General features: G+C 46.9%; 2 protein-coding genes across 2 annotated transcripts in view; one reads left to right on the top strand and one right to left on the bottom strand.

Annotated features, from left to right (window-relative positions):
• LOC309550279 (uncharacterized protein) overlaps positions 1 to 25,130 on the bottom strand; it is a gene marked incomplete at both ends in the record, with an annotated part of 314,622 nt that overhangs the window by 81,031 nt on the left and 208,461 nt on the right.
• The window catches only part of LOC309549955 (gastrula zinc finger protein XlCGF66.1-like), a gene marked incomplete at its 3' end in the record, with an annotated part of 263,031 nt that overhangs the window by 182,401 nt on the left and 55,500 nt on the right, over positions 1 to 25,130 (top strand). The gene's annotated exons all lie outside the window — the stretch shown is intronic.

Raw genomic sequence — 25,130 nt, 5'->3', positions numbered from 1 at the left:
CCACCGTGTGGCCAATTTTGTATCTGCAGCTCGTCTGTATTGCCGGGAAACACTGCCACCGTGTGGCCAATTTTGTAACTGCAGCTGCCTATATTGCCGGGAAACACCGCCACCGTGTGGCCAATTTTGTATCTGCAGCTCGTCTGTATTGCCGGGAAACACTGCCACCGTGTGGTCAAATTTGTTACTGCAGCTCGGCTGTATTGCCGGGAAACACTGCCATCGTGTGGTCAATTTTGTAACTGCAGCTTGGCTGTATTGCCGGTAAACACTGCCGCCGTGTGGCCAATTTTGTAACTGCCGCTCGTCTGTATTTCTGGGAAACACTGCCATTGTGTGGCCAATTTTGTAACTGCAGCTGCCTATATTGCCGGGAAACACCGCCACCGTGTGGCCAATTTTGTATCTGCAGCTCGTCTGTATTGCCGGGAAACACTGCCGCCGTGTGGTCAATTTTGTAACTGCAGCTCAGCTGTATTGTCGGGGGAAACACTGCCACCGTGTAGTCAAATTTGTTACTGCAGCTCGGCTGTATTGCCGGGAAACACTGCCATCGTGTGGTCAATGTTGTAACTGCAGCTTGGCTGTATTGCCCGGAAACACTGCCATCGTGTGGTCAATTTTGTAACTGCAGCTGCCTACATTGTTGGGAAACAATGCCACCATGTGGTCAATTTTGTAACTGCAGCTCGGCTGTAATGCCAGGGAAACACTGCCACCATGTGGTCAATTTTGTAACTGCACCTGCCTATATTGTTGGGAAACACTGCCACCATGTGGCCAATTTTGAAACTGCAGCTTGGCTGTATTGCCGGGGAAACACTGCCACTGTGTGGTCAATTTTTTAAGTGCAGCTCGGCTGTATTGCTGGGAAACACTTCCACTGTGTGGTCAATTTTGTAACTGCAGCTCGTCTGTATTGCTGGGAAACACTTCCACTGTGTGGTCAATTTTGTAAGTGCAGCTCGGCTGTATTGCTGGGAAACACTTCCACCATGTGGCCAATTTTGTAACTGCAGCTCGTCTGTATTGTTGGGAAACACTGCCACCCTGTGGCCAATTTTGGAACTGCAGCTGCCTATATTATTGGGAAACACTGCCATTGTGCGGCCAATTTTGTAGCTCGTCTGTATTGCCGGTGTCCTGTCGAATAATGCCTCCCGTCGGAAAATGCATCCCACGAACTGCGCATGCGCAGTAGGTGACGTTACTCCAGCTGACTTCTCCGATCAGCTGGGGACTGGGGTTGACGTAATCGTTGAGCATGCGCAGTCCGTCGGATGCATTTTTCGACAGGAGAGACAGAGCGGGTAGAATCTAATGTCAGATTCTGCCTCGCTCGTTGTACTATCTGCGCATGCATGGGACGGAACGGCTTATTCTTATGTGAGATTCATATTGACAAATGGCGGAATATTATCTGATTACAGAACAGTAACACAGCCCTTATCGGGGCACATTAAAGGGGCACTCTAACTGCACAGGGACACTGATTCAAAGGGGAGCTCTCATGGGGACACGGATGTAATATATAAATAATAAAGGGGAACTCTGACTGGTATAATAAAGGGGCACTCTGACTGGAATTTTAAAGGGGAATTCTGACTCGAATATTAAAGGCAAACTCTGACCGGAAAAAATAAAGGGGAACTCTGACTGGAATAATATAGGGGATCTCTGTCCTAAATAATGTAGGGGATCTCTGACAGGGACACTGATGTAAAGGAGGACTCTGACGGGGACACTGATGTAAAGGAGGACTCTGACAGGGACACACTGGATGTAAAGGGGCACTCTGATGGGGACACGGATGTAAAGGAGGACTCTGATGGGGACACTGGATGTAAAGGGGCACTCTGATGGGGACATGGATGTAAAGGAGGGACTCTGACAGGAACACACTGGATGTAGAGGAGCACTCTGATGGGGACACGTATGTAAAGGAGGACTCTGATGGGGACACACTGGATGTAAAGGAGCACTCTGATGGGGACACGGACACAGGCTGAATGACGGGGGAATACAGACTGGATAAGGGGGGGATACAGACTGGATGAGGAGGGGGATACAGGCTTGATGAGGGGGGATACAGGCTGGATGAGGGGGGATACAGGCTGGAAGAGGGGGGGGTACAGTCAGTGCTTAGGGGATTTCACAGTGGCTGTAGCATGATAGGCTTAACATGTTACTGTAGCACAATTCCCAGCCGTTTTGCTGGATATGGGTTCCCCTGGGTTACCGCTAGCAACAACAGTGCATTTAAGCATGTTCTCCAAGTGTGAGCACTGAGACAATGACCAGTCCAGTATCTTTGGGTTTTTTATATTCATTTGGTAACTTGGATGGGAGAAGGGATGAGTGGGATACTCCTTTAATTCAACTATGCACAATTTGGCGGAGACACTTAAATAGTACTGCTTGACGCTGGCTGAATGCCCACCAACGCTGACTTGAGGCTGGATAACGCTGGCAGGATGCCGGTTAACACTGAACTATTCAGTAGTATTTGTAACTGAGCTTCAACTAAGAAGTCCTCTCTTAGCTGTTTTAGGTACTCCTTCCTGAGGTAGCTACTTGTACACTTTTGCTGCACTGCTGAACGCTTCAGGGCTTCCCAGACTTAACAGACTACACCTAGAAACACATGACAGCCTAACTAACTGATCAGGCCCCCCTGATAAGTAGACAGGGCCACACATATACTTTTCCTAGCACCCACCTAGGAGGGTGCTACATTACTATAGGTGAAGTCACAGTAGGCAAACTATGAGGGGCCAGGTTCCCAAATTTGGCAAAGAGATAGGGGGGGTCTATCTCTGGGGGCCTCTAGTATCCCTGTGCCAAATTTGGTGCCCCTAGCCAGTGGGTTAGGTCAGCTTGGTGCAGTATGGCAAGCTTGGAATTGGCACATTTGCAAGACTAAAGCTCAGGCCCTGAACATGTCCGGGGGTTCCAAATTTTGCAGTGAGGTAGGGCGGTCTGAGGTGGGTATGGTGTCTGGTGGAGTGCTTGGAGCCCTCGGGAAGCACTAGGAGCATCCATCAACGGAGGTACCCATTCGGGGTGCCGGTTGATCCGTTACAACCCTCTGCCCTGATCATTGGAATATTTAGATGTTTATTGCTGGCTGGACTATATATAAACTCTGTGCACCAGTATCTCCTTTCTCCAGAAACACAGGATCTCCATCTTCCCTACTACCAGAACGTCAATCTGCCTTGTTTACATCGACAGACCACTGTTCTGCCTCTCTCGGGAACAATCGCCGGGTGCCTGCATTAATCATGTCCGTCGGACACGCTAATTGGCTCCCGCTGTGTGCAGTGGGAGCTGGGCGCTGGAGGTGCGCATACGCGTTCCAGACATGAAAATGCAGAGGACAGACAGGTACGTAATTCTTTGCAGAAAATGTTTGTTGGGTGGTCAAAACAAAGTCACCCTGATAAAGAGAGAGGCTATGACCTGGTGGATTGTATGCGAAACTCCTGAGCCCAGCTGGGGACATTTAGGGCCTTTAGATCCAAGATGTGGTGGATGTCTCCTTTTGGTTTGTGAACTGTGGACAGAGTAGAACTCCTGGAACTCTTCTGGCTCCAGACCTGGAAATGCAGATGATGTACAGGTATGTGATTCTTTGCAGAACGGCCAGCATTGCTGCAGTAAATGTACGTGAGGTGGTCAAAAAAAAAAAAAGTCTCCCTGATAAAGAGAGAGGTTATTGTATGGTTGATTGAATGCGGAACTCCTGGGCCCAACTGAGGACATTTAGGGCCTAAAGCCTCGTACACACGTACTGATTGTTGGCCGACCGATCGGCCGTCTTTTGTCCAGTGTTGTTGTGTTGGTTGAAATGTGCTCTATACTGCACACAAATTTTGTCGGCCAACAACAACCAACTTCAGAAGTGATGTCATGTGATGGTTAAAGGCCCGTACACACGTACCGATCGTCGGCATACAAACGTCGGCGGACGAAAGATCTGCCGATTGTACGCGTGTTAGTATGGTGCCTCCGACAGATGTCTGCGCACAATCCGCGGACAAAAGTCTTTCGTGCAAACATGAAAATTTTTGTCTGCGGACACCAGAACGGACGATTGTTCGCCTGTCAGTACAGAATTCGGCCGACAGACCGCAGATTTGCAAGACTGGGCATGCTCAGAAAATTAAAAACACAGGGAAAGTTAACCATTACATGACATCACTTCTGCAGTCAGCTGAAGTCTGCAGACAAAATTCTTGTGCTGTCCTTGTGCTGTCTTTGCACTTTTCAACAGACACCGACATCCCGGGGAGAAAAGACGAACATTTGTATGCCAACGATCGGTACGTGTGTACGGGGCTTTACTTTCCGTGTGTTTTTTCTTCTCTGAGCATGCCCAGTCTTGCTCAACTGATTTTTGTCTGCCGAAATCTGTACTGACTGAGGAACGGCCAACAAAAATTTTATAGCATGCACACCAGATTTTGTTCGGCCGAAAAGTCACAGTCGGTTGTCGGAAGCATCATACTAACAAGCCGATAATCGGGCGGCGGCCGAAAATTCACGCCCAACAATCGGTACGTGTGTACGAGGCTTAGGTTTGAAGATGTGGTGGATGTCTCCTTTTGGTTTGGGAACTGTGGACAGAGAAGAACTCCTGGAACTCTTCTGGCCTTAGCTCAGTGAGATAGAGTTTGGAAGACTAATGTCCTAGACAGGCTGCCAAAAAGTTTAGGGCTTTAGAAAGGGCCTCCAATGGCTGTCAATGTGGTGCCTTCTCCACTCTCCATCTCACTAATAAAACCCCAATGGATGACTCTCTATGAACTGATCACATTCCAATCACCGATCATCTAATCATTGGTAAAAAAGAAGACTCGGCACAGAATATTGTACGAAGAGTTTTTATTGTACAAGATCAGAATAAGTGATTACCACACAGTAATGATATGAATAAAATAAAGCTTAAATCTTTTATAATAGAATTAACAAATGTGTCAAATGTATTAATAATCATACATTGGTTGGACCAATAAAAAGCCGGCTACTTCAATAAATCAAAAAGAAGAAAACAAATTAAGCAACCAATAGAAAAGGTTCACCAGTGAAAGATAAATCCTGATTGGCTGCTGTGGGTTAATGCATGTTACAGTGATCTTTTTCCATCCAGTAGGTTAGATCTATATACATATTTATAAGTAGAACACAAAAAGAATAAAGCATTTCCCGTTAGATCCTCATTCCATGATAGGCCATGTATTGTCATGATTGCTCGCTTGTTGGGAAAAAGTAAATAAACGTCCCAACAGTCAATTCCTGCCCCAACACCCTAAAGATATTAGACAGGAAAAATGTATAGGCTATTAGCAAGGCTGCTGTGAGAGCAGACTGAATGGGCTGAAGACATCCCTCTTACCTGCACTGAAAGGCTTATCAGCACACTTTAAGGGTAGCGAAAATAGATTACCCATATACCAATCAAGTTTATTGCAGCCTTCCTAGATCCTTTAAATACCCTGGAAAGGGACATCCTTGGAGGGTATGACATGCACCAGTGCACTAGGGGCTCTGGTTGTATTGGATGGTTTGTGTGATTAAATGCCCCTGTCCCGCTCCATGCCTTCATTTGGACTATGGTGGATAGAAATCTCCTTGAAAGCCCTGGTGACTCTATGCGCATCCACTCTGTATTGAAGATAAACAGTATAAACTGGCTCTAAAAATAACAAAAAGCTCTGAATTAAATGCGATTTGATCCCCTGCACGGACGATTCAGTCTCTAAAACGCTTTTTAGGTGGCTTGTTTGCCCTTGTATTCATGGGACCATCTCTGATTTTATAAACAATACTGTGAATCCTCTACACCTACCCTTCCCTAAAGAAGCCGAGTAGGTGAAATGCATTGGACACCCTTACCTTGTGCCACTATAGGACATTATTTTATGTACCTGTGTGGGTAAGGTGTTACTAAGAGGTCCACATATGTCTTTTGCTTTTATATGTATGTTGGTCTTTGTCTAACTGTACTCTTGCTGTACAGGATTTTATTAGATGTATTTTCAATAATAAAAAATGTTTTCTTTATATAAACCTTTGTCTGATCTTTGTCTCTCATGACAGCTGGTCCAGCACGGACATCGCCCTCTTTATAGCCTATACATCTTTCCTGTCTAATTGCTTGCTTGTTGCCCCATGTATTGTCATAATTGTTTGTCTGCTGCTCCATGTATTATGATGATTGCCCACTTGTTGAATGCCGGTCTGTTGCCTCATCTATTGTCATGAATGCCCACCTGTTGCCTCAAGTATTGTCATGATTGCCCATTTGTTGCCCCATGTAGTTGCACGATGGACCATGTTTAGTCAGGATTGCTCTCTTGTTGCCCTATGCATTGTAATGATTGCCCACTTGTTGCCTCGTGTATTGACATGATTGTCCATCTGTTGCCCCGTGTTCTCTGATGATTGCCCACTTGTTACGCCATGTATTTTTAGGAATGTCCATCTGTTGCCCCGTGTATTGTGGTGATTGCCCACTTTTTGCCCTATGTATTATCATAATAACTGTTGCCTCATGTATTGTCATAATTGCCCACTTGTTGCCCCATGTATTATCATCAATGCCCACCTGTTGCCTCATGTATTGCGATGATTGCCCACTTGTTGCCCCATGTAATGTCATGAATGCCCAGTTGTCGCCTCATGTATTTTCATGACTGCTCACTTATTTCCCAGGTATTGTCATGATTGCCCACTTCTTGCCCCATGTCTTGTCATGATTTCCTGCCTGTTGCCTTATGTGGGGGAGGGATCGGTAAAGGTAGACAGTTGAGTCATGATTTTACCACCCCCTTAAGCTTAAATGGCAGCCGGATGGGGCGGTACACATGGCACTGCAATTTGCGGCTGCTGCAAACCTCGCACCCCCCGGTCACATTGGGCAATGGTATTCATCTGAATGGGGTTGTGCCGCAACAGCCCCGATGCATACGGTTGCGGTGTACTGGTGTGGGCTTTACAGGGTTAACATAAGGGCTCCCAGCTGCCTGCCAACCCCACAGCGGGTCAGAGGGCGATGCGGGTGTAAACCAACCCCGAGTGGACTGTGGTGGTTTCACTTTTGTTTATGGACTAAACAGTTCCACCTGTTACAATCCAGCTTCCATTTCCCGTAGTACCAGCAGGAGGCGTACTCTGACGTTTCATTATATTTCCTTTATTTTTACCCTTTCCCGCACTCTGAACATGAAAACGGAGACTCTAAGGAGTGAAACATAAGAAGTCAAACATTTCCCACACTCTGAACATGAATAGGGACATTCACCCATGTATCTTCTCTGGTGCATAAGGAGGCCTCCCTTCTGATTAAAACATTTCCCGCACTCTGAACATGAAATAGGACGCTCGCCTTTCTGGTTTCCATGAAATAAACATTTAATTTCAAAACATTTCCCACACTCGTAAAGGGCGCTCACCTGTGTGTAAGCAGGTGCTCTTTCTTAGTTAAAACTTTCCCGCACAAGATTTGAGACGCTCGCCTGTATGAACTTTCTGTTGTCTAACAAGTAAACGTTTGAGCACAAAACAATTCCCGCACTCTGAACATGAATAGGGAGAGTCAACTGTGTGTATTCTCTCATAGCTAAGAATGTTTCCTTTATGATTAAAACATTTCCTGCACTTTGAAGATTAACAGGGAAGCTAGCCCCTGTGTATTCTCTGATGGCGAAGAAGGCTTCCTTTACGGTTAAAACATTTCCCGCACTCTGAACATAGGGACGCTCACCTGTATGTATTCTCTGATGGCTAAGAAGGTTTCCTTTTATAATTAAAGCATTTCCCGCACTCTGAACATGAATAGGGACGCTCCCCTGTGTGAGTTCTCTGGTGATGAAGAAGGCATCTTTTTTGAATAAAACATTTCCCACACTCGAAACATGAATAGGGAAGGTCACCCGTGTGTATTCTCTGATGGCTAAGAAGGATTCTTTTATCATTAAAACATTTCCCGCACTCTGAACATGAATAGGGAATCTCACCTTTGTATATTCTCTGGTGCCTAAGAAGGTGTCCTTTTTGACTAAAACTTTTCCCGCGCTCTGAACATGAATAGGGACACTCCCCTGTGTGTATTCTCTGGTGCCTAAAAAGGTCTACTTTCTGACTAAAACATTTCCCGCACTCTGAACATGAGAATGAATTCTCCCCTGTATGGTATAAAGAAGATTCCCTGAGATGAGATGGTTTCCCGCACCCGTCGGCACTGTCAGATATCAGAGGACTATGTGAAGTATCAGGAGATTCCAATGATCTCCTCCAATGGTGAGGTCTGTCATGTATATTATGAGGAACGGGATTTACTTCTGGAGAAGATGCCATGTCATTATCTTCTGTAGTCACATCTTCCTCCGATGTCCTTCTATTCCCTATTCTCCAATGTTCCTTCTATTCTAATTACCAAGAGTTTTCCACACTCATATACACTGCTCAACCCTTTATAATCAGAGTATAGCATCAAGTCAGGGAAACTCCTTGGATATTCATCTGCTCAGTCAAGTAGCAGAGGGGGTTGTTACCAACAGGTGCAGTAGATGGGCAACAATGAGACGACCTCCAAAACAGGAATGGTTTTACAGGTGGAGGTCACTGACATTTTCCTTACTCATCTTTTCTGAGTGTTTGTCACTAGTGTTGAGCGAACACGGACTGTATTATTCGGGTCCGTACCGGATAATTGGATTTTTGCTACCCGGACACGGACCCGAAAACTTTACTGTATGTTCGGGTTTAAAATCCGTGTTCGGTAATTTTATTTCCTGTTTTGTATGTAATGGCGGGCTTTCAACAGCCAATCAACAAGCGTTTAACTGGTGGGTCCTTAAGCCATCCCATCCATGCCTACTAATGTATTAGTAGCTGTGATTGGCCATCTGAAGCATGTGACCCAGGTCTTTATAAGCTCGAGAGACCCAGCGCACTGCGTCATTCTGCTGTAGTGTAGGGAGAGAGCACACAGAACGGTGCTGGCTGCTGCTGATTAGGGACAGACAGGGAAAAACAGCATTGTGCCCGAAAAGAATGCAGGGACAGGTCGGAGTGTAGGCAGGGAAAGATATTTGAGCATTTTAGGGACAGGCTGGAGAGATTAGGCAGGGACAGATAGGAGACACAGGACAGAACAATCGTCTGTTAGCGATCTACATTGATTTTGCTGTGTGGGGGGTGGTGCAGTGAACGATCTTTTTGCCCTCACTTGAGCCCACTGAGGAGGAGGAGGAGGAGGGAGAAAAAAAAATATTTTTATCAGTCTGTTGTGTGCAGCGTTCAGCTATATTTTACTACAGATTGCTGTTCTAATCTGCTATTTAAAAATTACAAAGTTAAAGGGGATTTTTTTTTTTTCCCCTTCATAGCCTGCTGCGGACTGTGACATAAAACATAAGACACTGCTGTGTTCACATGTGCTATTGAAAAATCACCAATTTTAAATACAGTACTTTTTTCTATTCCGCTATTCAATCTACACCCTTTTGGGGTAAAAAAAATTAAATTGCGGCATAGTCTGTATCGGTACATGTGAGATACACCTTCCAAATTTTTGGGGCGCATCTTCCACCGCCGAGGATTGCAGGGTGCTTCAGTTTGCCTCCTGTTCCAAACTCCTCCTACTCCTCATCCTGCCTTTAGGGTACAAAAAATAGTAATCAGGGCCTAGTCTGGGTCTGTACGTGTGAGATAGATACACCTTTTGATATCATATTTTCTATTCCGCTATTCAATCTACACCCTTTTTGGGTAAAAAAAATTGAATTGCGGCATAGTCTGTATCGGTACGTGTGAGATACACCTTCCAAATTTTTGAGGCACATCTTCCACCGCCGAGGATTGCAGGGTGCTTCAGTTTGCCTCCTGTTCCGAACTCCTCCTACTCCTCATCCTGCCTTTAGGGTACAACAAATTGTAATCGGGGCCTAGTCTGGGTTTGTACGTGTGAGATACACCTTTTTATATCATTTTCTATTACGCTATTCAATCTACACCCTTTTGGGGTAAAAAAAAGTTAAATTGCGGCATTGTCTGTATCGGTACGTGTGAGATACACCTTCCAAATTTTTGGGGCGCATCTTCCACCGCCGAGGATTGCAGGGTGCTTCAGTTTGCCTCCTGTTCCAAACTCCTTCTACTCCTCTTCCTCATCCTCCCTTTAGTGTACAACAAATTGTAATCGGGGCCTAGTCTGGGTTTGTACGTGTGAGATACACCTTTTTATATCATATTTTCTATTTCGCTATTCAATCTACACCCTTTTGGGGTGAAAAAAATTAAATTACGGCATAGTCTGTATCGGTACGTGTGAGATACACGTTTTAAATTTGTTTGGCGCATCTCCTTCTACCGCCGAGGATTGCAGGGTGCTTCAGTTTGCCTCCTGTTCCGAACTCCTCCTACTCCTCATCCTGCCTTTAGGGTACATAAAATTGTAATTGGGGTCTTGTCTGTGTTTGTACGTGTGAGATACACCGTTTTATAAATTTTTTTCTATTCCGCTATTCAATATACACCCTTTTGGGGTGAAAAAAATTAAATTACGGCATAGTTTGCATATTTGACTGTGAGATTCACCCGTTGTATTTGTATATTGTTTTTCTATTCTGCTATTTAATAAACACCCTTTTGGCATAAAAAAAAATAAATTGCGGCATAGTTTGCATATTTGACTGTCAGATACACCCGTGCGATACTGTTGTTGTTTTGTTCCGCTATTCAATAAACACTTTTCTAGGGCAAGATCATAAATAACAGAAATATGAGGAGAAAGTCAAATAGGGGCCATGGCCTGGGTCGTGGTGCTGCTGGTAGAGCTCCTGTTGCAAGGAGAGGACGTGGTCGATCTGTGCCAGCTACACGCACAAGTGAAACACCTTCCTCAAGTGTGAGTAGGCGACAGAACCTGCAGCAGTATTTGGTAGGGCATCATACGCCTCTACAAGTGTTGAGGCCAGAAGAAGTAGAGGCGATAGTAGATTGGTTTGCTGCTGACAGTGCCTCCAGTTCCTTCACATTGTCTCCCACCCAGTCTACTGCAGAAAGGTCAGAGTTGGCACCCGCAGCCGATGTCCAACCGTCTTTCACCTCACCCCCTTGCAAATCAGGCAAGCAGTCTGAGCCCCAAGTCATGCAGCAGTCTCTTCTTCTTTTTGATGACTCTGTCAGCAGGGTTTCCCAGGGCCATCCACCTAGCCCTGCCCCAGAAGTGGAAGAGATTGAGTGTAGCGATGCCCAACCACTTATTTCTCAAGATGAGTACATGGAAGGACCATCGCAGCACGTCTCCGATGATGACGAAACGCAGGTGCCAACTGCTGCGGCACTCAGAATTGTGGAGACCGACAAGGAGGGTAGGGCTGAAGACTGGGTGGAAGATGATGTGGAGGACGATGAAGTCCTCAACCCCCCATGGAATGATGGTCATGCAGGTGACCTGAGTAGTTTGGAGGAAGAGGCGGTGGTCGCACAGTGCCACCAGCACAGCAGAAGAGGGAGCAGGGTGCAGAAGCGGAGCGGCCGTGCCCTAGACACTACGCCTGCTACTGCCCAACGCAGCAAGGGAACGAGCGCACCAAAGCCAGCTCAAAGGAGTTCTCTAGCGTGGAAGTTCTTCAGACAATTTGCTGATGACAGGACACGAGTGGTTTGCACCCTGTGCAATCAGAGCCTGAAGCGAGGCATAAACCTTCTCAACCTGAGCACAACCTGCATGATCAGGCATCTAAGTGCAAAGCAGGAGCTGCAGTGGAGTAGACACCTTCAAAACCAAGAAAGGTCTCTGGCTCCTCCTGCTTCCTCTTCTGCTGCAGTCTCGGCCTCTTCATCCAACTCTGTAGTGATACCGGCACCTGCCACCCCGCAAACAGACGATCTGTCAGCAACACCACCACCTGGGTCACCAACCATCTCCACAATGTCCTGTGGAAGCGTTCAGCTTTCCATCTCCCAAACACTTCAGAGGAAGAGGAAGTACCCCCCTACCCACCCGCGATCCCTGGCCCTGAATGCCAGCATTTCAAAATTCTTGGCCTTTGAAATGCTGTCATTCCGTCTGGTGGAGACGCACAGTTTTAAAAGCCTTATGTCGGTGGCTGTCCCACAGTACGTCGTGACCAGCCGCCACTACTTTTCCAGGCAAGCCATCCCTTCCCTGCACAACCAAGTGGGGGAAAAAATCAGGTGTGCACTGCGCAACGCCATCTGTGCCAAGGTCCACCTAACTACAGATATGTGGACCAGTAAGCATGGTCAGGGGCGTTATATCTCCCTAACGGCACACTGGGTAAATGCAGTGGCGGATGGGCCTGAGGCGGATAGCAATTTGGCGCATGTCCTTCCACCACCGAGGATTGCAGGGTGCTTCAGTTTGCCTCCTGTTCCTAACTCCTCCTACTACCCCGCTTCCTCATCCTCTACCACCTCCTCATCCGGTCAGCGTAAAACCTTCACCACCAACTTCAGCACAGCCAGGGGTAAACGACAGCAGGCAGTTTTAAAACTTGCCTGTTTGGGGGAAAAAAACACACACTGCGCAGGAGTTGTGGAGGAGCATGGAACAGCAGACCGATGAGTGGTTGGTGCCAGCGAGCCTCAAGCCCGGCCTGGTGGTGTGCGATAACGGGCGAAATCTCATAGCAGCTCTGGGCTAGCCGGTTTGACGCACATCCCTTGCCTGGCGCATGTGCTGAATTTGGTGGGGCAGAGGTTCCTTAAAAATTACCCCGATATGTCAGAGCTGCTGCAGAAAGTGCGGGCCGTATGTGTGAACTTTCGGCGTTCTCACCCTGCTGCTGCTCGCCTGTCAGCGCTGCAGCGTAAGTTCGGCCTTCCAGCTCACCGCCTCATATGTGACGTGCCCACAAGGTGGAACTCCACCTTGCACATGCTGCAAAGACTGTGCGAGCAGCAGCAGGCCATAGTGGAGTTTCAGCTGCAGCACGCACGTGTGAGTCGCTCTGCGGAACAGCACCACTTCACCACCAATAACTGGGCCTCCATGCGAGACCTGTGTGCCTTGTTGCGCTGTTTTGAGTACTGCACCACCATGGCCAGTGGCGATGACGCCGTTCTCAGCTTAACTATCCCACTTCTATGCCTCCTTGAAAAAACAATTCGGGCAATGATGGAAGAGGATGTGGCACAGGAGGAGGAGGAGGAGGAAGAGGGATCATTTCCAAGGCTTTCAGAGCAGTCATTCACAAGTGGCTCCGAGGGTGGGTTCCTGCACCCACAAACGCCAGGTACACAATTGTCCAGCAGGGGTACAGTTCTGGAGGAGGAGGAGGAGGAGGAGATGGAACCATGTTCACAGCAGGGTGGCACCCAGGCCAGCTCATGGCCATCACTGGTGCGTGGCTGGGGGGATACAGAGGACACAGACGATACACCTCCCACAGAGGACAGCCTTTCGTTGCCTCTGGGCAGCCTGGCACACATGAGCGATTACATGCTGCAGTGTCTCCACAATGACCGCAGAGTTGCCCACATTCTAACTTGTGCTGATTACTGGATGGCCACGCTGCTGGATTCCCGTTACAAGGACAACGTACCGTCCTTAATTCACTCACTGGAGCGTGATCACAAGATGCGCGAGTACAAGCGCATGCTGGTAGACGCCATGCTGCTGGCATTCCCACCTGACAGCGGGGCCACAGTGGAAGCATAAGGCCAAGGCAGAGGAGGAGGAGGAGGAAGAGGTCGCCAACGCAACCAGGGCACCGCCAGCACCTCAGAAGGCAGGGTTAGCATGGCCGAAATGTGGAAAAGCTTTGTCAGCACGCCACAACAAACAGCAGCACCAGCAGCTCATATGGAACGTCTTAGCAGGAGGCAGCATTTCACCAACATGGTGGAGCAGTATGTGTGCACACGCCTACATGTAGTGAATGACGGGTCTGCCCACTTCAACTTCTGGGTCTCCAAGTTGGGCACATGCCCTGAGCCTGCCCTTTACGCCTTGGAGGTGCTGGTGTGCCCTGCAGCCAGTGTATTATCTGAACGGGTATTTAGCATGGCTGGGGGCGTTATCACAGACAAGCGCAGCCGCCTGTCCAGATACAATGTGGACAAGCTCACGTTCATTAAAATGAACCAAGCATGGATCCCACGGGACTTTTCCGTACCTTGTGCAGAATAGAGATGGATACCGACCTTACCCAGCCATTGTTCTATTTTTGATCTTTCTCACTCATTTGGGGTGTACCCTCATTTAAAATGACAAAAAAAAGCAGTGTTGGCTACCTTGTCCCCCTCCACCGCCGCTTCCACCTACACCGCCACCTCAACCTCCCTCCTACTCCATATGGGCCTTGTCCTTCACAGATGAAGAAAATTTTTGATTTTTCTGTTTTTTTTGTTGTTTTAAGTTATTTCCCTATCCACATTTTGCAGAGCACTTGCCATGCTCTTAACTACATTTTGCTGCCATTTGCAGCACTCTAGCCCTTTCCATTGGTGTTTTAGAGCCATTTTAGTGCCTGAAAGTTCGGGTCCCCATTGACTTCAATGGGGTTCAGTGTTCGGAAAAAGTCAGAGACACGGACCCGTACTTTTTTTTCAAGTTCGGCCGAACCCGCGGAACACGGACATCCAGGTGTCCGCTCAACTCTATTTGAAACTAGTTTTGCATTTGGCTGGGGTCGGTGTCACTACTGGTAGCATGAGGCCATACCTGGACCCTATAGAGGTTGCACAGGCAGTCCAACTCCTCCAGGATGGCACATCAATACGTCCCATTGCCAGAAGGTTTGCTGTGTCTCCCAGCACAGTCTCAGGAGCATGGAGGAGATTCCAGGAGACAGGCAGTTACTCTAGGAGAGCTGGACAGGGCCGTAGAAGGTCCTTAACCCATCAGCAGGACCGGTATCTGCTCCTTTGTGCAAGGAGGAACAGGATGAGCACTGCCAGAGCCCTACAAAATGACCTCCAGCAGGACACTGGTGTGAATGTCTCTGACCAAACAATCAGAAACAGACTTCATGAGGGTGGCCTGAGGGCCCGACGTCCTCTAGTGGACCCTGTGCTCACTGCCCGGCACTGTGGAGCTCGATTGGCATTTGCTGTTGAACACCAGAATTGGCCTTCGTACTGCTCTCTCCTTTACAATAAAGTCTCCTCTTACCCGGTGATGTGAGGGGCGGCTGATTCTCCATCATGACGTCCTTGTAGAGATCCTTGTGTCCTTCTAAATACTCCCACTCCTCCATGGAGAAATAGACAGTGACATCCTGACACCTTATAGGAACCTGACACACACAATGATACAGTCACCATCCAGACACATCCCTTGTCTGTTACTGGATAATGTCCCAGAATTCCCAGCACCGCTCACCTCTCCTGTCAGCAGCTCCATCATCTTCTTGGTGACTTCTAGAATCTTCTGCATGTTGTGTCTCTCAGGTTTTAGGGAGTCACATGGAGGCACTGTGATGGTCATATGATCACCTGACTTCAGAAGAGGAAATCTCTGTATTGAGGAAGCAATAGGAATATCATGTTAGAATCCCAGAATCCTCCTCACCTCTCTGGTCAGGTCTGTGTTTTATTAATAGAGATAAGAGTGATGTCATGTGACCTCCCAGAATCCTCCTCACCTCTCCAGTCAGCAGGTAGATGATCTCCAGGGTGAGGTTTAGTATCTTCTCAGTCATGTGACTCCGGTCCTCCTCTGTCCTCATTGGTGCCATCATCTATGAAGGTTTCCCTGTAGACATATAATATTGATAACAGAGAATTATCTGGATTGGTATTGGCTGTACAATAATAGGATGAGGATATCAGGAGGTAATATGAATATCGGTATTTTTTTAAGCACTATGGTTCAAGTGAGAAAATATTTAATCTGGACAGTTTAGTGTTTTCTATGATTCTTGGGGTCCAGGATTCTTGTAAAATTTGGCCACCTGAATCACAAATTCCATTCTTTATGTTGGGTGAGAGAAGAGGAGGAGATCCAGGAATCAGGATAAAGGTCAGCACAAGCAACAGACGAGCGCATCCAAGAGATGAAGCCGGGGTCACTACACAGAAAATCAATCCAAGGAAACAACAGGCAGGACGAGGAATAGCAAGAAGGAGCTCAGAGACAAATGAGAATATTGCTCAGCCAATGGGAGATTATCTCAGCATGACTTACATAATGAAGGAGATTAGGGGGAGGGGAGGAAGTCACTAAGGCCCCTTTCACACTATCCATCCGTCGGACGGATTCTGTTTTTCTCAGCGGGGGATCGATCCGCCGATCCCCTGCTGAGCAGGAGGATGACAGCTGTGTCTCCGCGCTGTGTGCAGAGATACAGCTGTCAGTTCCCCATGCATCTTTTTGGGGGAAAGCGGATGGGAACGGACTGTCAGTCCGTTCTCATCCGATCTGATCTGCTGGACGGATGAAAAATAGGGTTTTCATCCGTCCAGATTTGACAGATCGGATTGGATGTCAGCGGACATGTCTCTGCTGACATCCGATCCCCCATAGAGATGCATGGGGAGACCGTTCAGATCCGCCAAAAAAACGGACAGGCGGATCTGAACGGTCCGCCTGTGTGAAAGGGGCCTTAAGGTGACCATAGATACATAGAAATTCAGCTGGTTCAGCAGGGATCGCTCACATTTCCATCCATGTGTGGTCACTGCCGGATAAAAGTCACTCGTTCAGCGGCTGCAGCCAATAGCTTCATCACTGATCTGTGTATTCTGAGAGCGGAGGAGCGCCCCCCCCCCCCTTGTCAGAATACAATAGTGCAGCGGGGAGGACTCTCCCATCCCCCTCCAATGTGTGGATGGGGAATAAGTGTAGCTTTTTTTACTCATCCTGCTGGCTGAACGATAAAACGGAACCATGTATGGCCGTATCTGGAAGCAAGATATATTATTCATCAACTGATCCCCCTGAAGGGGTTAATCTAGGTTTCCACACTATATATGTGTGTATCATCATCTGCTGGAGATAAAAGACATCACAGTGACTATGGAGGAAGAGAACGGACATGACGGGGGGGTTACTGGGTGTAAATAGAAAATAGGATCCTATTACCTTCTCTGCTGCCCCTTCCAGCGATGTCTTCTCTCTACTTTTTCCCACCTCACCTCTCACCCGGAACTTACTGTGTGTACCTGACATCACTTCCTGTCTGTATTCCATAGAGACTTCCTGTCTGGGTAGAAGTGAGATCAACACCTTGTGGATTTCAGAGGAACTGCAGCTCTATCCCCCTTGGTAGGAGTGGAGATGACCCATCTATAAGGATATACAGCACATACACACAGCACAAGGCCGTGTTCACACGTTCCTCAGGGCTGCAGTTCCTCTGAGCTCCACAAGGTGATGATCTCACTTCTACCCAGACAGGAAGTCTCTATGGAATACAGACAGGAAGTGATGTCAGATTCTGACAGGACATTCCCATTTGGTAGGACGGAGAGAGAAGACAATGCAGGAATTGGCGGCAGAGGAGGTAATACATAGATTAACCCCTTCAGGGGGATCAGTTGATGAATAATATATCTTGCTTTCAAAGCTGACCATACATGGTTCAGTTTTATCGTTCAGCCAGTGAGTAAAAAAAACTGAACCAATTCCTGGGTCCATCCACACATTGGAGGGGGAAGGGGGGATCCTCCCTGCTGCACTATTGTATTCTGACAGTGGGGGGCGCTCCTCCGCTCTCAGAATACACAGATTAGTAATGAAGCTATTGGCTGCAGCCGCTGACCGAGTGACTTTTATCCGGCAGTGACCACACATGGATGGAAATGTGACCGATCCCTGCTGAACCAGCTGAATTTCCATGTATCTATGGTCACCTTAAGTGACTTCCTCCCCTCCCCCTCATCTCCTTCATTATGTAAGTCATGCTGAGATAATCTTCCATTGGCTGAGCAATATTCTCATTTGTCTCTGAGCTCCTTCTTGCTATTCCTCGTCCTGCCTGTTGTTTCCTTGGATTGATTTTCTATGTAGTGACCCCGGCTTCATCTCTTGGATGCGCTCGTCTGTTGCTTGCCCTGACCTTTATCCTGATTCCTGGATCTCCTCCTCTTCTCTCCTCCATATCCTCTTACACGGATTTTCTCCACACCTGCAGTGACCCTGGGGGGTGGAAACTTGGCACCAGCATGCAGCAAAATCCATCCCCACCATTAGGAGCTCTGGAGAAAATTGTCTGCTATTTACACTCCGTTCCTCCGCACGTCACCTGCTCACATGAGAGATTACTTTCACACATTCCTGACAGATTTCTGTATGGTAAAGGTCAAAGTTCACTCTTTATTTTAGAAGTGGGAGGCACCCGGGAACAATGATTTGGTTTGCACAGGATCCTCATATAGAGGACCCCTCAAATCTCCCCATCCAAATGTCCCTCCACCCCGAGTCTATATGTCCTATGGCATCACATTGACCTCACAGCTCCTCCCCCAATGTCCCTCCATCTGGCTTATTCTTCTCCTCTCTTAGGATGTGGGCGGATCCTTGGCATACTTATTAGCAAAGTGGGTCTCTTGGTCCTGCGTTGTATGTAATGATGTCAGAATGCCTGCAACAAGCTTTTACCCTGCGTAGTGTGGGGGTCTTGTGTGGGTAAATTATACCTCAGTCTGAGGTGGGGCTTTAATCAAATGGAAAGAAATCTGAATGGTGAGGTGAGGAGGATTCTGGGAATTTCTTTGATTTTACTATTTGTGTTCAGATCTAGAGTTTTCCTCCTGTGAAGTCTGGAGATCATATGACCATCACATTGCCTCCACCTCCCTCCCTGATAGAATAGAGAAATACAAAGAAGATTCTAGAAGTCACCAGAGAGATCATGGAGGAGAGGTGAGCGGTGCTGGGAATTCTGGGACATTATCCAGTAACAGACAAGGGATGTGTCTGGATGGTGACTGTATCATTGTGTGTGTCAGGTTCCTATAAGGTGTCAGGATGTCACTGTCTATTTCTCCATGGAGGAGTGGGAGTATTTAGAAGGACACAAGGATCTCTACAAGGACGTCATGATGGAGAATCAGCCGCCCCTCACATCACCGGGTAAGAGGAGACTTTATTGTAAAGGAGAGAGCAGTACGGAGGGTCCACCTAGATCCCCCATCATCTGATAAACACATAGAAACAATGTATTCAGTCAGTGTGTGTGTTTCCTACAGATGGATCCAGTAATGGGAACCCACCAGAGAGATGTCCCCGTCCTCTGTATTCCCGGGATTCCACACAGGAAGGTCACACCATCCCTCACCATCATCAGGTAGATGAGGAACAATCACTGATAGTATCATTAGGATCTGTACATTATCTGCATTGTTACCATTGATGTCATTTTTATTATATATTCAGAGTGGAAACCTGAGAGATTCTAAAGTTGGGGTTAAAGAAGAGATAAAAGAGGAGGAGGATGAGGATGGGGTGATGAAGGACTCAGAGTTTCTAAAAGAACACAAAGATCGGTATCAGGACACCATGGTGGAGTCATCCAGCTACAGAAACCCACCAGAGAGATGTCCCCGTCCTCTGTATTCCCGGGATTCCACACAGGAAGGTCACACCATCCCCCACCATCATCAGGTAGATGAGTGACAATTATTGGTAGTTCTGATTTATACACAGCATGTTTTTTACAACAAATATTTTATTATATATTCAGAGTGGAAACCTCGGGGATGATAATATTGATGTTAAAGAAGAGTATAAAGAGGAGGATGAGGAGTATGGAGTGATGGAGGAGTTTTCAGAAGGACACAAGGATATGATGAAGCCACCTAATACCAGGAACCCACCAGAGAGATGTCCCCGTCCTCTGTATTCCCGGGATTCCACACAGGAAGATCACACCATCCCTCACTATTACAAGGTTGGTGAGACAGAGATTATAAAACACAGACTCATGGAGACAATGTGTGTATTTTTATGTGATGTCACAATAATAAAGCTTATATTTTACAGATTATATTCTTTCATTTTCTTGATTTAGAGTGGAGATCCAATCGATATAGAATTTGAGGTTAAAGCAGAAGAAGAAGAGACATATGTGAGGGATCAGCAGTCTATGGAGGAGGATGGAATAACGGGGACATTTATAGAGGAGGACACTCCTACAGAGATCAGCACAGGTGGGTCATTAACACTAAATACATTCCTCCACCCATACTGCGCACTGATTGGTCCAGAGTAGGGCGGGGACTGGGTGATATAAGCCTGTAATACCCTGGTCACTTTCCTGAGCTGTGTTCCCCCTGTATTCCTGTATTTCTCTCGGATAATCTTCCTTCTCTGTGCTGCAGACACAATTTATGTCTCTAGACTGGATTTATGGAGATTCTGGGATTCGGCTGGCAAAAAAAATGTGCATGATATAGGCACCTAGGTTATGAGTTTTGGGTCTTCTGCCCCATGCCTGAGTCTAATGTCTTATTCCAAACAAATGAGGAGGAGATACTGTACACCACATAAAAGATCCATCTCCCTTCCTCAATATAATGTCATGTTCCAAACAATCGACACCATATCAAAGGTCCATCTCCATTCCTCAATATAATATTATGTTCCAACAAATGAGGAGACACTGTATATCACATGAAAGATCCATCTCCAGTTCTCATTGTAACATTATGTTCCATACAAATGAGGAGGAGATACTGTACAACATATGAATGTTCTATCTCCATTCCTCAATATAACGTCATGTTCGAAACAATAAAATTGTCATCATTTCAATAGCATTATTACTCAGTGATGTTTGGTTGGGTAAGGTTGTATCATTGATCCATGTCAGATCTCTTTTTTTTTTTTTTCAATTCTTTTATTTATATAAAAGACAACTTCCAGGCATAATAAACAGTAGCATTCCTTATAGAACATATGCTATTACAACACTGAAGACAATTCATTTATACGTTTGAGATCTACATCAGTCGTAGAATAAGAGGTGTTCTACAATTCCTCTAATGGGAGGAGTTATGCAGGGGTAGAAAGTACCCGGAGTTGTCTGTTCCAGTTTCGCATAACGTATAGAAGAAGAAGGAAGAAGTAAAGCGAATAAGTAGTGGAAAGAGAGAGGGAAGTAAAAGAAACCTAGAGAGATACAGAAGAGGATAAGTAGGTGGGATGAGGGGGGAAGGGATAAGGAGGTGTGGAAGGGGGGGGGGGTGTAGCAGGGTTAGCATTGGTAAAGCTCTGGCCCTACATCAGCAATACTTTCCACCAATATTTAAGAGCTCCCCCAAACTCAACATGAGGTCTCTTTAGTATTGCCTCCCTTAATTAAAGAGCAGCCTTCATCAGAGAGGACAAATATATTCCATTGACCCCAGGTTTTGGTATATCGTTCGTGTTGGGGACGTGTCGAGAGAACAAGGTTTTCCATTCTATTTATTTCTTTGACCTTTTTGAGCCACATGCCAACAGTCAGGACCTGTGGGTTTTTCCATTTAAAAGGGATGCACATTTTAGCAGCATTTAGAAGGTGACGAATGACAGAATTTTTATAGGTCTGGGCCGGGATGTTAGAAGCATGGAGAAGGAAGAGAGCAGGATCATTGGGGAGCGGTCGGTTTATAAACCTCTGAGACATTTCACGTACTGTCTTCCAGAACTCCGCTAGTTTAGGACACAACCAAAAATCATGTAGGAGTGTCCCCCGGCCCTTCCTGGCATCTCCAGCACTGATCAGTGAGTGTGGGGAAGAACCTGCTCAACCTTGACAGCGTGCCGTACCACCTTGTTAGGAGTTTGAAGTTGGTTTGTTGTATTTACATGCAGATGGATGATGTAAATGTAAACGGAATGATGTAATTATTGTTGGTCTGGATTAAAGTTACAGTCTAAATCCCGTTCCCTCTTAGCTAAGAATGGGGGTTGGTAAGTCCCCTGGGGTGTCATCAGTAATGCATAGGTCATGGATAATACCTGTGTCAGTATTCTGTCTTGAGAGCAATGTTCTTCGAAGGGTGGCAATGAGTTTAAGAAATTATAGAGTTGCAATGCCCTCCAGAAATCTAGACGGTAGGGTCCCGAGGAGTCCATGAGGTCTTTGAGTGCAGGCCAACTAGATGATGTTGAAAAATGGGAGGCTTGGAAATAGCCTGACTCCATCAAGGTCCTGGATGTTTTATCTTGGTAGCCTGGGGTAAACTGGGGATTCCCCAGTATGGGTGTCAGTGGTGAGTGTGTCGGGGAAAGTGAAAGTTGTGTGAATAATTTAGAGCAGGTTCTTATCGTGTGACCTATGAGGGGATGGCGTCTTATGGAGTCTGGTAGTGAATGGTGGCATGATGGAGCTCTGTGGAGGGGTATGTCGCATTGGGCCTGTTCTAGTCTGGGCCAAAGCTTCGCTTCACCATGACGACACCAGTCTGAGTCTCCCCAATTGTGTAGTCTGACAGTACTTACATAAGTCCGGAACTGCCAGTCCACCTAGTCGTTTAAGCAAGAGTGGTCTCCTACATAGCCTAGGTCGATTATGTGCCCAGATAAAATCCGCTAGTAGGGTGTCATCTTGTTTAAAGTAATGTGAAGAGATGAATATCGGAAGTGCTTGAAAGAGGTATAGGAACTTAGGGAGTATGCACATTTTAATAATGTTTCATCTTCCAAACCATGAATGGAGGCCAGAATTCTATTTATCTTATAGGATGTGGACTTTGTTTAGGATGGGGAGAAAGTTGAGCGTGAAGATGGGTGAAACCACCCAAATTTTCACCCAATAGAGGGCAGGGTAAGTAGTAAGGGGCAGGTTGTGGTTGGAAAGAGCCAAGGGACGCCCCGGATGCCACGCCCCCCCCAGCCTGGCAGCCTTCTTGAATAAATGAAAGGTATATAAGGTGTAGCACTGCTCCCTATAGGACTGCTGAATTTTCACACTTTAAGGATTCCCTTGGGTTACCCGTAGCAACTGCTTGCAGAACTTGCAGAAATCTTAACACTTTATGTTCTTGGCTCAGTCAATGATCAGTCTAGGGGTAGTTGTTTTTGTGGTTTTATTTCATATTGGGATAGGAGAAGGGATGAGTGGGATACTTCAACTGTTGAACTATTCACAATTCAGAGGACTTCTAGCTTGAGAATGTGGCAAGGCCGCTACTTCATCCTGCCACTTGAATGAAGCTGAGGAAAATGTTCCTATTTGTGTTTCTCCTCAGGGTACTCCCCTAGTACCCCCTTTCTCTGTACTAGCTGACACCCATCCACTGACTATAAACTCTGGGGTGGTCCCCTTCCTGAGCAGACCCCTGGGCAAGATCCTCTGTACTCACTATACAGTTTTTCCAGATTCTCGCAGTGCCCCAACTCCTCCAGTCAGCTCTCCTGAACCTCTGGGTTCAGCTCCTTTCCACTGGTTCATCAGGCCAACTGCCTGTGACCATCACCAACTGCTGCAGAAGAGGAGGCAGCCGTCACCCTGCTTCTGGGACTTTGCTTCCCACCAAAAGACCTCTACCTCATGTGCCGTTGGCTTTTTATACCCTGCCCCACAATTCACAGAGACAACCCATCTGTGCCAATCCCTGGGGCTATATCAAAAGCCTGTGTGTTATTGGCCAGGTTTCCTCCAGCTTCCAATGTGCCTCCCCATTGGATTAGCTGGGGACACTCCCTTAGACCAGATGAATCACACACTGGGCACACTGAGCAGACCTAACTCCTAGATCCTGCTCCCTGATAAGCAGAGTGCAATATAGAATTTACCTGCTGCTCCTCTGATAGGCAGACAGAGACAAAACTATGCTCAATCTATAGCACCTGACTAGGAGGGGGCTACATCCACCCCCCACCAAACGAGCCATGTCCTCACTGGCTCTGGGGCAGCCTCCCCCCCCTACAAAAATAAACGGAGTATACCACAAACCTGGGAAAGGGGGAAAAGGGAAATAACAAATGTACATATAATAAATTACATAGAAAAATATAGATATGCTGTACAAATTTTCACAAAACAACTTAATGCACCCCCCATCAAACAAAACTCTGCTTGAGTGGGTAACATGTCAACCTGATTAACTAGCTAACGATAACATTCACTTTTCACAAATGGAGGGCCTTGCCAGACCCAGACATCCCGTGCGAACCTGTAAAGGAAGAATTAAAGGTTAGCACTTCCAACATTTGCATATTAACAACATTCTACCTAATGTAGTGAGAATGCCCTCTCCTCAGAGGCGACCTTCTCACCCAAGATCCCTAGCTACACATCCTGGCAGATATCACTTCCAGTAGGCTTGACTAGGCGTTCAGCTCCACTCCTGTACAGGTGACAACCAAACCCTGTCAAGCTAACTATCTACCTTCTAGCCACAATGAGTGACTGAAACAGACACAGTCCCTTTAGCACCCGGGCACTGACTCTTCTTTCATTTCAGCCACACCCACAAGTTCTCGAAGACATGTGGAGTCCATCTGACTGATGGTCACAGTGTCCCTCACACCTGTAGCACCGAGGCTACATGTCTTCTTAAGGACAAGGTATTTGCTGGAGCCTGAGCAACCTGTCCGACATGTGGGTGTTAACAGTCTATTCAGGGGCCCCTGGCACTAGGGCACCCCCCACCGAAGAGACCTCAGGCCACTACCCATTCTCCCTGGGTAGCAACCCAACAAAGTTACATTACTGGCCCGTTGGCCCAATAGTATCTTCACAAGGCATCTTTGTAAAAAGAGTCACTTTGCAAAGAATTCTCCTCTGCAGCCCAATGACCTAACTACTTCACAGGGTGTCCTTTTTAACTTAAGGTGGTACATGATCCTGGCCCGATGGCCCAAAGGATCCCCTATTAGCACAGTTATAGTATCACTAGATACCACTTTAGCAAGGGTCTCTTCTTTAAAGTTGGAGGGTTGGCCCTCTTTAGTGGAACCACTTAGCAATGGTAATTGTAGATTTCCCAATCCCTTTTGCAAGGATAGAAGGGAATATTGGAAAGGGGTATTGGAAATAGGGCTTGGGCCCTAGCAACAACGATAAAACTTGAAACATCACTGTACACTTTACATTCGGGCTCTCCGGCCCCTCTTCTTCTGTAAGCAAGTAAGCAAACTCAGGCTAGCCAGCCTCACTAAACTCAGCATCCTGTGTCCTTAGCAATAGTAGTGAGGATGTGGGATTCGCACAACTTTC

Source organism: Pelophylax lessonae (assembly GCF_965119305.1).
Source record: "Pelophylax lessonae genome assembly, chromosome: 3".
Lineage (NCBI taxonomy): Eukaryota > Metazoa > Chordata > Amphibia > Anura > Ranidae > Pelophylax > Pelophylax lessonae.
Note: the sequence above shows the minus strand (reverse complement) of the source record. Positions and strands in the feature narration are given on the sequence as shown.